The following is a 12,231-nucleotide window of genomic DNA, read 5'->3' on the forward strand; positions in this document are numbered from 1 at the left end:
AAAGTAACTGCTTCAGATTTGTTACAGACATTTCAGGGGAAAATATGAAAACTGAAAGTGGGTGTGAATGGGAAATGGGTTTTTGGTGGCAAAGATCAGGTTCTCACCTCTAACATAGACCCATTTGTGATGCTGGGCATCACTTTACACCCCTGCAGCAGATGTCAGCACAGCTAATCTGAAAATCTGCTCACAGAACCCATGCTGTCATCAAAAATTGTGTTTATCAGTCTAAAGCCATGGCTGTACTAACACAGCATCTCAAGGTGGGGAATCTCAGGACAAAAATCTCTAGTGACTACCTTGAGGAAATCCCTCCAAAGCTGCTACTTTCTTTTTTCCCCACAGTTGGAGTTTGGTTATGGTTTCTCTGCCTGGCAGTTGCTGGCAGACTCATCTAGAGGATGCATTTCCACTAGTGGCTTCTCACAAATTTGTAATTTACATGCTTCAAAGGTTGATGATGTCAGAAAAAAACTTACTGTATGGTGCTTCTTTATACTTTGCCTAATTTTAACTCTCTCAGGTCCATCATTCACTGAATAAAGCACCACACTAAATGTACATTTCTGTACTGTGTCTATGTCAGGGCCAGTTACCACCCCCAGAAAATTCCCCAGGTATGGGTTGGAAGTCCAGCATAGGCCCAGAACTGTTCCCAGCAGGCAGATGGGTACAGCACCCTATTCTGGAAGCTAGGGCTGTAGTGTAAATGCATGCTGCATCACGCTAGCTGGCAGCGGTGCCAGCCAACGGTCCCCATATGCCTAAAGCACTAATGTAGATGCGGCTACAGTAGGAGTGTGGCACATGCAGGACAGGACAGCTGAGTAAGAAAGGAGCATTTTTGCATATTTGTCCATGATGGCAGCGCTGAATCAAGATTAATCTATTCTTCCTTTTGAGGTCTTTGATAACAGCATACACCTGAGTGCAAAAGTTGGTTCAGGAGCAGTGACCACAGAAAAGCATGCAAGTAACCATTGTCTCCTTGTCTTTTCTGCAGTCTCAAATGCTGCCAATGGCAGCAATAGGCTTGATGGCAAAGAAGAAGGGGAAGAAGAGGTCTCTGATTTGACGCTCAGAGATGAGTGGTCAAGAAAAGCATTCTGATCCTTTTTGGATTTTCTGAATTTGGCCACATCCAACTTTAACTGTTGTTCCCCTTCCACACACTCCTATTTGCCAGAAACCTTCCCCCTTGTTCTCTCTTTATTTTGCTTCCAGCACAGCCTTTCATAATGTAACTGTAAATCTCCCTTGACTTGACATCTAAAGGTATTGCATCAATGAGGTTACTATCATCTATAACTTGAATAGCTGGTCTGTAAACCTCTAGAGTAGAAAAGAAAAGAAGTTTATTTTATTAATAATTTGTTAAGCCACACCTGTGAGTATTCAGGCAGGTGGCATGGAGCCCAGATGCCACTTAAGTGATCTTGGGATTGGCATAGGCAGAACTTAAATAGTACATAAACCATGCCCTGGTATGTCAGGCTCCCACTGTGCTCTGCAGACACACTTCATTGTGCTGTAGGTTAAACAAGTCCAAAGTCTTCTTGAACGTACTTGCCTGCAGTCCTCACAAACCACTAAACTGGCCTGGGGGACCACCTGATGTCAGCTTCCAGCAGTGTCATCTCAGAGGCGAGAACAGGTTATATGACTGACTGCCACTAGGGAATTAAACAAGGGCGGTTAGGATCCTCCCCATGCTGCTTATCAAGCTCCTAAACTGAAGCATACCACCATTGTGATAAAAAATTAGAGTCCACATAAATAGTTAGAACAAGTCATGCATCACTCAAACCTAGACTTGCTGCAAAACTTCAGCAACTGCTCTGTTTCTGTCCTGGAAGCTTTACTGGTTTACTTTACACCCAAGGACAAAGTTAACCAAGCTTGTATTGACCCTCGCACGTATTTCTGTGAGCTGTTTGGCACTTACCTGCACCACTGGCACAGAGAAGTCTGAACACTGTAATCCTAATTCTGATTTACACCCATTGTGCTGCTGGCAGGGAGAGCTTAAATGGAGTGTCTGTTTACAGAACGTTATTTGGATTGTCTAGTCATTATTGATATAAATATAAATATCTCAACACGGTCAAAAGAATGATTTATATAGGTGCAAGACAGGCAATATCAAGGCTTCAAAGCCAACTGGAAAACAGTTGTACTTAGTACAAATTTCATTGTGAAATATTCTTCTTAAATAACTCAAAATGACTTCATCTTTTGATAGAAACTTGTGTATGTTTCCCCTATTTGGTCTCTGGTGTGTGCTGTGAAACTTTCTAGGACTCTCAGTTTGTGTGTTGTTACAACTACAACTAATAATAATCTAAGCTTAGGTTTAAATAATCCTTTTATTTTCAAAAGAGAATGTAAAGAAGCAAAGCAGATATTGCAGTCCTATTTTTATCTGCTGTTGACCAACTATATAGCTAGACAACAATTTGGGGTTTTTTCCCAGTAAAAAAGGGGGGTTTGCAATAAAAAATATTTAAATTGATCCCTTGAATAAATTTAATATAATCTCTTATTCTGTAAAACATTTTTTGTTTGTTTTGGTCCTTTTTTAAATAAAACCAGACTTATTTATACATCTTAGACAGGGAGAAATAGGTTTTATTTCTTCTATTATAAAACACTTTTGTTTTCACTGAAGTACGAGTCCTTCTCTGTCTCTCCTACTTTGACTTCACGCATAAGAAATATCTAATAATTTTATCTAACATTTTTTTTAACAAATTGAACTGTAATTCACTGCTCACATGCATTTCTCAGCTTTGCTTTTTCATTTTCTTCCTTTCGTATTTTACTTTGTTGGCTGTGTTTCCCTACGCTCACTTTATTACTTCTGCATTGCGTAAGAGCGCATTTTAAGTTTTCTTCCTCAAAACTTCCAATGAATATGGGTATATTACTATTTCATTTAATTACTTACAGAAAAGGCAACTCTGAGGGAATGGAGGGCACTTTCTCTTCTACATCAGGATAGCTTCAATCAGTTGCTGGACTTCCACCCACAGAAGTTTGACAGACATGAAAGATGGGTAAGTAGCTTGATTCAAGAGGAAAAAGGCTTACAAGAATTAAAAAACATTTTACAGTTTTGCTCCAGTACAGAGTTGATGGAGATATTAATGACCTAAACCTACATTTCAGGTTTATTTCTGCATCCCTGGACAGTTTTATAAATTGCATATGTACACTAGCTGCTACATTTCCATAAAAACTACAAATAAAAAATGATCAGAAGAAACAGTAGGTATGGTATAAGATACATTAGAAGTGGAGGGAAAGATACATGGTTAGTCATATGTGCGCTGGGTCAGATACGAATCTTCACTTGCTTTTGTTCACTTGTTCTCAAGGAGAGGTTTTCAGTGCAAGTTTGATAATGGAATAGGAATCTGGTTCATCTTGCCCAGCTCGTTAGCAGCACTAGAGACTATAGGCTCGGTGCTCACTCCACAAAAGCAACATCTCACTTATACATAAGCCTCTTTTCATCAGTCTGCGCAGTGGGAGGTTAAATTGAATGTAAGCATACAGAGAACTGAACTGCCTTTGCCATAGCAGGAATATTAAAAGAAGGCTTTGATGTGCTTGAGAACCATATTGAAACAGTGAACAGTCTTTACATACAAGATAATGAAGTTGTAATAAGTAAAATACAGTAAATACATTCATGTTAGAAAAACGTTCACGGGGCTATGTTTCACTGCTGAATGTGGAGACTCCTAATCTTCTACACAGGAAAAAGCAGAAAAGACAGATCAGTCTTTAGGACTGAAACCTATACACTGGTCTTCAGTAGTCTGGCTTGAAGAGGCATCCCTCTTGCTTCAAGGGGAACCAGGACACTATATAACTAGTGAAGTCTAACTCCATCCCTTTTGTAGGACAAAGATGACCTCTGGATCCTGGAGATGTACGTTCTCTAGCCTCAACCCTGCACTGCTTCATATTAGCGCCTATTGCTATTAGCAAGAAAGTACCATGGCCCTGTCACAGCACTCTCCAAACTATCAAGCAGCAACAAGGTCTTTCCCCATCTCATACCAGCACACTCTCCATCCAGCCCCTCTGCAGCCTTCTCCTCATATAGCCTCATCCAGAGGACACTCTCTTTTCTCTTAATTCTTCCTCTCTCTACTTCTCCCTCAGCTGCTCCCTCTTCATTGGCTCCCAACCACTTCACTTAACCAGCCACAGCTGCACCTTATCTCCATCGGCCAACCCACCACCCCTGAAACCAGCCCACAGTTGTATATTATCAATGCTAATTAACCCAGCTTCATTCTTCTACATGGCCCAAGAAAAATAAACACTGTGCTTGTTTGATTGAGGTTAAGATACTCCTGTTACACCATTGTTTTGTTGTGCGTGCCTACTTTGTGAGAACTTAAACTTAGAATGAGATACTCTGCAAAGTGTGAGAGTTAATGCTGTTCATTTCAAAGCTGTCTCTGTGCAACCCCTTCTTAGAGAAACTTTCTCAGAAATAATTGTTCAAAGCAAGTTTTCAGAGGAATCCAGAACAAACAGTTGTCTGCTAGATCACCCCTTGAGTAAAGTTCTCCTACAGCAAAACTATCTGCTGAATAATAGCAAGAATTAAATCAAGTAGTTACTTCCTTGCTTGAAAAAGCAAGCAGGGGCATGATCTATGCTTAAACTAATGTTTATCCAAGTATGCTAGCACAGTTGGGATCATATGTGCTAAGCTATAGCATTTAAGGCTGAAAGAGGTGAAGATATTTTTCTCTTGCCAGAAAGGATAACGTTTCCATTCCATCTTCTCTTGGATGATGTTTCCAGGCCTGAGATCCAATGGTTCTGCTGCAGTGTAGAAATTGGTCTGAAATAGTAGTAGTTGTAGGGCAAGCAACATAAATGAATTGCAACCTGCAGCATAACCAGAAAATTGTCCCCAGTTCTGCATTAGAAGTGATGCCTATAGCTAGGTACTTCATGGGTCAATGTCAGAGCTGGACGCTGAGTTATACAACTATGCTATTTCGAAATTTCCATTGGACGTCAAAGTTACATTAACTTTCTTGGATGCCAGTGCCACATTGGGAGATGGTATATGGTTGATTATTCACTATGTCCTTCAGCTCCTCCTCCTCTGAGTTCCTGCTTCTCCCCTCAGTGGGAATTTAGGGAAAGGGAATTTAGCTACAGTAAATGCAAATGTATCTTGTTTATTCATTCCCAGTATGCATGCTGATACTTTTTCTTCCTTGAACCCGCTTCAACCGATTCTTCCAATCATTTGCACCATTTAAAAGCAGGTTATTGTAAAGTAACCGTTAAAGTCAGATACTTCACTAGCTGACGATTAGTTTTCCTTCTTTTGAAAAACTATAGGAAACGGACATTTAAAGGCTATGTATTGAGATAGCCCAATCACATTTTTTCCCCTTGACACAGACACAACATTAAGACTTGGATTTAATTTCACATGAAACCAGAAATTTTCCAACAGCTTTTAGTTGTTCTTCCCCCAGCTTCTAAACCATGCACTTTTTGCAGGGCTGTGGAACACCATGCAATCACAGATAACATCAATGGCAGATCTTATTTTGCAGCGAAAAGTTAAAAACTAACCATTGCTTTCCAGAAAGTTTTCTGTTTACAGAAGTAGTTTAACATTTACATGCCAGTCACCTCTTGAATATGTGTATTAATCTTTTACTAAAGCTCAATAAACCTCTGCCTCAAATATTTTTGTGTAAAAATAATTAATTTGGAACAAATCAGTTGGCTTGTGTCTAACTGGCCTGTCATGCTCACTGCAAATTGTGTCACTGAGGCACACAGGTGATTCTCTGGGTGTGCAAGTACACAATTAATTCTAGATGTATCTAAGCTACTATAATAAATTCAAGAAGAGTAATACTGTTACAGTACAGGGCTCTCTCCCTCACGTCCTTCCTGTAGAGGTTGTACTTCGCTGCTATGTAGCTGAGGACGGCTCTAGTCTGCACCATCTTCACCCCCATCAACCACCATGGGCACTTGCTGAAACAGCAGGCATCCACCTATAGGGAAAAACACACGTTATTCTACTGGATCTAGTAACCACGTCAGATTTCTTGCTGTCTTCAGATCATTACTTTTATGGTTAGCTTGCTGTAGGTAGTCATTATATTAAACTGGAGTTCTTCCATGCAAACAATAAATTACAGTGGTGCAGACAAATTAACTGCAGAACACAATTATTTTGGATTAGTTGAAGTTGCAGTCAGTCAGTTGAAGTAGCAGTCACTGAAGTTGCAGTCAGGACAACGTACAGCAACTTTTATGCTGAAATTGAAACAATACAGTGAAGACAATCACACTAAACACCAACTGAGTAAAAACTGTCTAATTCTAAATACATTAAAAAAAAAAATCGGTTCCATTATTTAGAACACAGTTGAAGCAAATATCATATTCCCAAATTCCTCTCTTATAACCAGTATCTTAAGCTAAATCAGGACATTCAGTGAAGGTTTAAAGATATGTTTTTTCCAAGCTCCTGAAGCCCAGGGTAAGTTTGTGGCACCAGATGGGACACGTAAACAAATGGAGAACAGAACAAACCAGAGGCATGGGAAACTCTCTGGGTTGGAAAGACATTCAATTTTCAATTGCATCTGTCCACATATAGGAAAAAAAGCAGCAGCTGCAGCTGTTAACAGCTCTCAGTCTTACTCCCCTCTCTGCTGTGTGGAAAGAAAGTCACACACAGTCTTCCAAGTCTTCTCTTCACGTGTCTTCTCTGAGACTAAGTCTGGTCACACTTGAGGTTTCATGCGGACTCACCTTACAGGAGCTTCTCATACTGTTCTTGGGTTTCCAAAAACTCTTTTTCAAACTGAAAAAAGGGAATGACGAAGAAGAGGAAATGAGTGGATTTTTCACATTTCTAGAACAGATAAACTTTTAAAGCATCGTAAAAGGGAGAGAATATATATCATGATTCCTTCCATTCCAGATATGGCTCTAAGGGAGAAAGTACCAAGGGCAGAAGCACTGGCCAAACCTCTTGGACTGGGCTGCTAAAGGCAACCCTAGCAGAAAAACAGGCCAAAAGAACTGGAGTGAGGATGGCTTGTTTGGTATTGAACAGGTAATTTAATGTGAAATAGTCAACAATACAGACTAGGCTGTCCTTAAAATGCTTTCTAGTATGTGAAAAAAAGACCTCAGTTGTGGGATATTTTGATTTGGGAGCTAGACAGGAACAAATTCTTAGGAAGTTAAAACAAAACTTTTACAAAATAATGTAAATAAACTTCCAGCAGGAAGTTTAGTATAGAAGCATGTTTAGGATACCTGAAGATGAATTATCCACTAAATGAGAAACAAAAAGGTACAGAATGGCCTGTAATCAGAATGACGTAGTTATATTTGATATGGATGACAATGGCTGGTCCAATCACTGATATTTATGGAGGAACTGAGTTCAAGAATAAGGCACCAAAATTAGATGTCTACATGTAAGTGTTTGCATGTGCCATTCATGTCTATAGGCAATGTAGGCCACGGAGGCTAGAAAATGATTGAGCTTACCAATAGATACCTAGCTATGGAGTCCCAAGGAACCTTCCTCAGTTAACCTCTCTCAGAACATCTGCACAACTTATGTTAATTATTAAGATTTGCTATATTAGGGAAACCCCAGAAGATCAGGCATAATAATACAATGCCAATGTCCAACTATAGTAAGAGTGATCACAGAATCTGAAATACAGAACCTGGGTTTCTTCTAGTGAAAAGCCAGGAAAAGATTATCTCAAGGAAAAATGTAATAATTGGCACCTATCAACAGGTGGGGATTTTTTAATATTAAAAAAAAAAAAGAGAGAGAGGGAATTAAAACATAGGAACAAATGATGCAGGGAAGTAGCCAGTTATATCTTCTGTAAGGCCTTCAAATAAGGACTGGTGATCTTTTTGAAAAACTCTTATTCCTTGGCTCACAACAGGGGTAACCGTATGAAGCGCACCAGCCTATTGCATAAAAGAGGACACTCGGAGCAGCTACTAGTCCTTTCCATCCTCAAACTGAATTATCAGTTTATCACCAAGATAGATGGCAAATGAATAAGTAAATTATATCCCATTAAAAAAAAAAATATTTTAAAGTGGTGTCTTGCTTCTCTGGTTTACCCAAATGTATTTCTTCCTGCTCTAAAATTTTTAATTTCCTTACACATGTGGGCCACTTCACCCTGTTAAGCTTCATCTAAATGATGCAAGTAAGACAAAAATATATTTCATGCTATAGCTTACTATGGAGGATGCAGCCAGTGGAGGTAAAAATAAAATAAAAATCTGTGTGAGCATCCAACTGAAAACAGAAAGACTAGAGAAAACATATTTGTTGCTGGTTTATTTGGCACAGATAATACTTGTTATGCAGGAACACATCTATCATTCAGCTCAACAGCTCTGGGTCAGTAATCGAACACTTAATTAAGCATTGCACATTCTTGCATTAAGCAAGAAACTGGATTACAGTGTCATTGCTCAGAAGACATGTAACTTGAGGCCATACTTTTGTGTGCCTAAGAGTGTTTAATTACACTGAATAGCCAATGCTCATTTACTATTTTATCTTGGGATACCTTTTCATTTTTGGTTAGTAAGCTGTGATCTGCCTCAAAGACAAGCTTACCAATGTGCAACTTAAAGTAAAAAACACTAAACCAAACCTCAACGCCAACTGCAGCTAACAACCAACAAACTGACTTCGTCTTGCCTCTTCCATCAAAGTAGTAAAGTTTTGGTTTTCCAGCCATGACTTCAAACTTCCTAGAAGTGTTATAAAAGATAATGTTAGTAATGACACAAAAATCTGATGGCAGCTGGGATAAAGGTTCACAGGTCACTCATGATAAAAATTTAAGTCTATGTTTGACAAAACACTTCAGTAAAGTTTCAGTCTACACTGACTTGGTTTTATGCTGCACATAAAGTCACAGTATTTCATAGTGTTTTCATACCCCTGAAAGTCAGGAAAAGTAAGTATCAAGTTGCTAAGTAGGAGATAACAGAAAAAAATAGTCACCCCTAAGGAAGTCCTTAAAACTTTTAGAAGATATAAGTTTTAGCACTAGAGTTACTCAATCAGCACTGAAAGCCAAGTTTTGATCAAAAGGGAGAAGAGGAAGTTACAAATCTGGCAGCCCTTATATCAAAGAATGCCAAAAGTATCTAAACATTAACTCTATGCATACTGAGGTGAAGTATGGGAACCTATTTTCAAAGCCTCTCACTTTTCTTTCCAGCTGGGGTGATCCAGGGTATGTGATACAGAATCGGCAGAAGCTTCCTTCAAAAGAATGAGCAGTTTTGTCTGTAATAATCCAGATTAAAATATGAAAATTCAGACTGTTACACTACTTCTACTGGTTGCATTTCTCTCTAGTAATAAACCTGTTGCTAAGCAAAACTTTTATAGACTTTTCAGTTAACCAAATACACCATGCTTTGCAAGCAACATTTTAGTTCTTGAATGGCTTAATAAACAAGGCTATTAATTGTTATTCCTGTCTCAGCAGGAATTGGGTCCACTGTAGAGCCATAAACCAAAGGAGCATTAAATTTAATTATACTGGTATTTCATATGCAGAACTCTGTAATAGCAACTCCTTGCTGCAACTGAGAGCTGTTTTCTCTCTGTGGGGAGATTTCTTGTCACTCCAATCCACAGTTCAAGAACTGGAAAAGAGGCTGTTGGCATGCAAACAATAATCTGCAGTCCCCGATGTTGCAAGAGCTCCTTCATAAACAGAAGGGAAAAGTGACCTTTGAAAGACCTTGAGCACATGAGGCAAGCAATCAACTTGTTAGCCAATAGGCCTGAAAACAGAACACAAAATACAAGACTGCATCTGGCCATGGGAATTCAAAGGGGCCAGGCTATTTGGCCCTTCATGTCTGCTTAGTGGCCTCCATTTCTTCTTGGGTAAGTCACTGGGAACTAAAACATTGCTGAGTAGTATCTATACTGCTAACAAATTTAGGAGTGCATGAGAAACAGGAAAAAAGGACTACAGGAAAGTATTGGTGTGAACTGCAAGTAAGAACAGAACGAAACAGGAGTTGCTTGTAATACAACTAAATTCACAGAAGAAAAAAGAAACTAAAGGTGATTTTTCATATGAAGATTAAAAATTTAAATGAACAAAAGTCACCTTTCTTCAGCGCCCCTTCCTAAGACATGCTCCTAGCAGGCCAACTGACACGTCACAGGAGATCAGCAAGTTGCTTTTGCCAAGCACACACCAAGGCAGCAGAGATAAACAGAAAGTACAGACATGGTGGATGTTTATCTTGTAAATACAGGGGGATCAGCAAACTTTGAAGACAGCTGTAGCATTCTGTTTCCTAAGACTCAGCCTGCCATGCAGTATTGGAATAGAAAGTCCAATGTGTTAACTGAAATCTGATGGAAAGACAGCAGCCCCCTCTTGGGATGGGCAAAGAGCTGCTTCTTTCCCAGCTCTTCTTGCCAGAAGGAGAGAAAACGGCAATTTGCAGTAAGGAGCTGCTATTGCAGGTAGGCTGCTGGCCATTCCCCTCAGCCTGGTATCTCATCAGCAGAAGGACTTTGGGAAGAAAGGATCTGAATTTACACCTTTGTTGTGATTTATGAAGGCCGCCTGGGCTAACAGGGGGAAAGAGGGAACGTGAGTATCTGTGCAAGAAGTCATTGCTGCCACCCTAGCCACACAGACCACAAGAACATTGGTGAAGAGGGCCTGGAGACCAGCTGTGCCTGGCACATCCTGCAGATCCAAGACTCCAGGACCCGATTGTCACTGCTTGCCTTCAGCCGCCCTGTTCCACCCCCTCTCACGGAACACCAGCCTCCGGGGGAAAGCCCCCCGCTCAGCTACGACAGGCAGTAACCTCCCGGGCCATCGGCTACAACCCTGCCCATTCACGGCAAGTTCTGTGTAGACACGGGATGAAGCGCGGTTCATGCTATTAAAGGGGGAAGCTGCCATGCTGGTGGTGGTGGGGTGAGGGCCTGAAGGCCAAAGCAGAAGAAAGCGAGCTCCCACGGGATGGGAAGTGCTGCAGTAAGCGCTCCTTGCACAAGTGCTCCTTAAGCCCAGGGCAGGCAGCCTGTGGCCAGGGAGGTTCTCCCCGACCAGCCACCCCAATGCCAGCCCAGCCCCCCCAGCCCCCCATGCCACCAGAGCCAAGCGAGCCAGGGGACACCAGGGTGGTGATAGGAAAAGAGAAGTCACAGAAACCCACGGTATTCACACCGAGTATTAATAAATAAATAAATGAAAACCTAAAAGCAAGCGAACATACACGGCTTTTAACGAGCGAGCCAGCACCGGCTCCCGCCGCGGGGCTGCCACCCCGCGAGGGAAGGAGCCGGGCCCGGCCGGGCCGGAGGCCGGCACACACCCACCTGCCCGCTCACGCTGCCACGGCACCGCCTCCAGCGGGACAGCCGCCAATAGCAAGAGTTTATTTTGCATATTTCGCAAAGGCTTCTGGGAGAAACATGAAACAAAAAAAGTCAACAATAATCGGATTTTAAACTTCTTAGACCGAAACTGCTTATACTATAAGAGGTGGTTGCATGGCGTGGGTCAAGGAATTGTCAGTCTCGACTTGTCGCCATGACCCGAAGATATTTTAGATTCTGACCCTTATATAGCGTTTGGGGCCAGCTCATGTTCTGGATGTGAGGGCGATCTGGCTGCGACATCTGTCACCCCATTGATCGCCAGGGTTGATTCGGCTGATCTGGCTGGCTAGGCGGGTGTCCCCTTCCTCCCTCACCGCTCCATGTGCGTCCCTCCCGAAGCTGCGCGCTCGGTCGAAGAGGACGACCTTCCCCGATAGAGACGTACCGTTCATCGGTCAAGGGTATACGGTAGCTGCGCTCCCCTGCTAGAACCTCCAAACAAGCTCAAGGTCCATTTGTAGGAGAACGTAGGGTAGTCAAGCTTCCAAGACTGCAGACACATCCAAGTGAGGCACTGCATGGGGCAGTCTGCCATTGTTTTGTGAGCCGCACCCACGGAAATGACCCCGTTTCTAACGTTCTTTACGGCTCTTTACGGTTCTTTACGGCACTGCGGGGCGCGAGGGTGGGCAGTGCATGCAATGTGGAAGTCTTAATTAATCTAATTAAAAAAGCCAGACTGAAGTGCTTCTATTAAAACTGGTTAAAAGCAGGACTCTCGTCTGTCAGTA

At 41.5% G+C, this 12,231-nt stretch overlaps 1 long non-coding RNA gene across 1 annotated transcript; it reads right to left on the reverse strand.

The window, feature by feature from the left end:
• Positions 1-1,794: 1,794 nt before the first annotated feature.
• On the reverse strand, positions 1,795-11,437 carry LOC129784850 (uncharacterized). The gene is made up of 4 exons (XR_008747983.1): positions 11,335-11,437; positions 8,718-8,817; positions 6,823-6,874; positions 1,795-6,056 (listed from the first exon to the last, which is right to left on the reverse strand). It is a non-coding gene; the product is annotated as an uncharacterized LOC129784850 (long non-coding RNA).
• Positions 11,438-12,231: the final 794 nt, after the last annotated feature.

This window comes from Falco peregrinus, chromosome 7 (genome assembly GCF_023634155.1).
Source record: "Falco peregrinus isolate bFalPer1 chromosome 7, bFalPer1.pri, whole genome shotgun sequence".
NCBI lineage: Eukaryota > Metazoa > Chordata > Aves > Falconiformes > Falconidae > Falco > Falco peregrinus.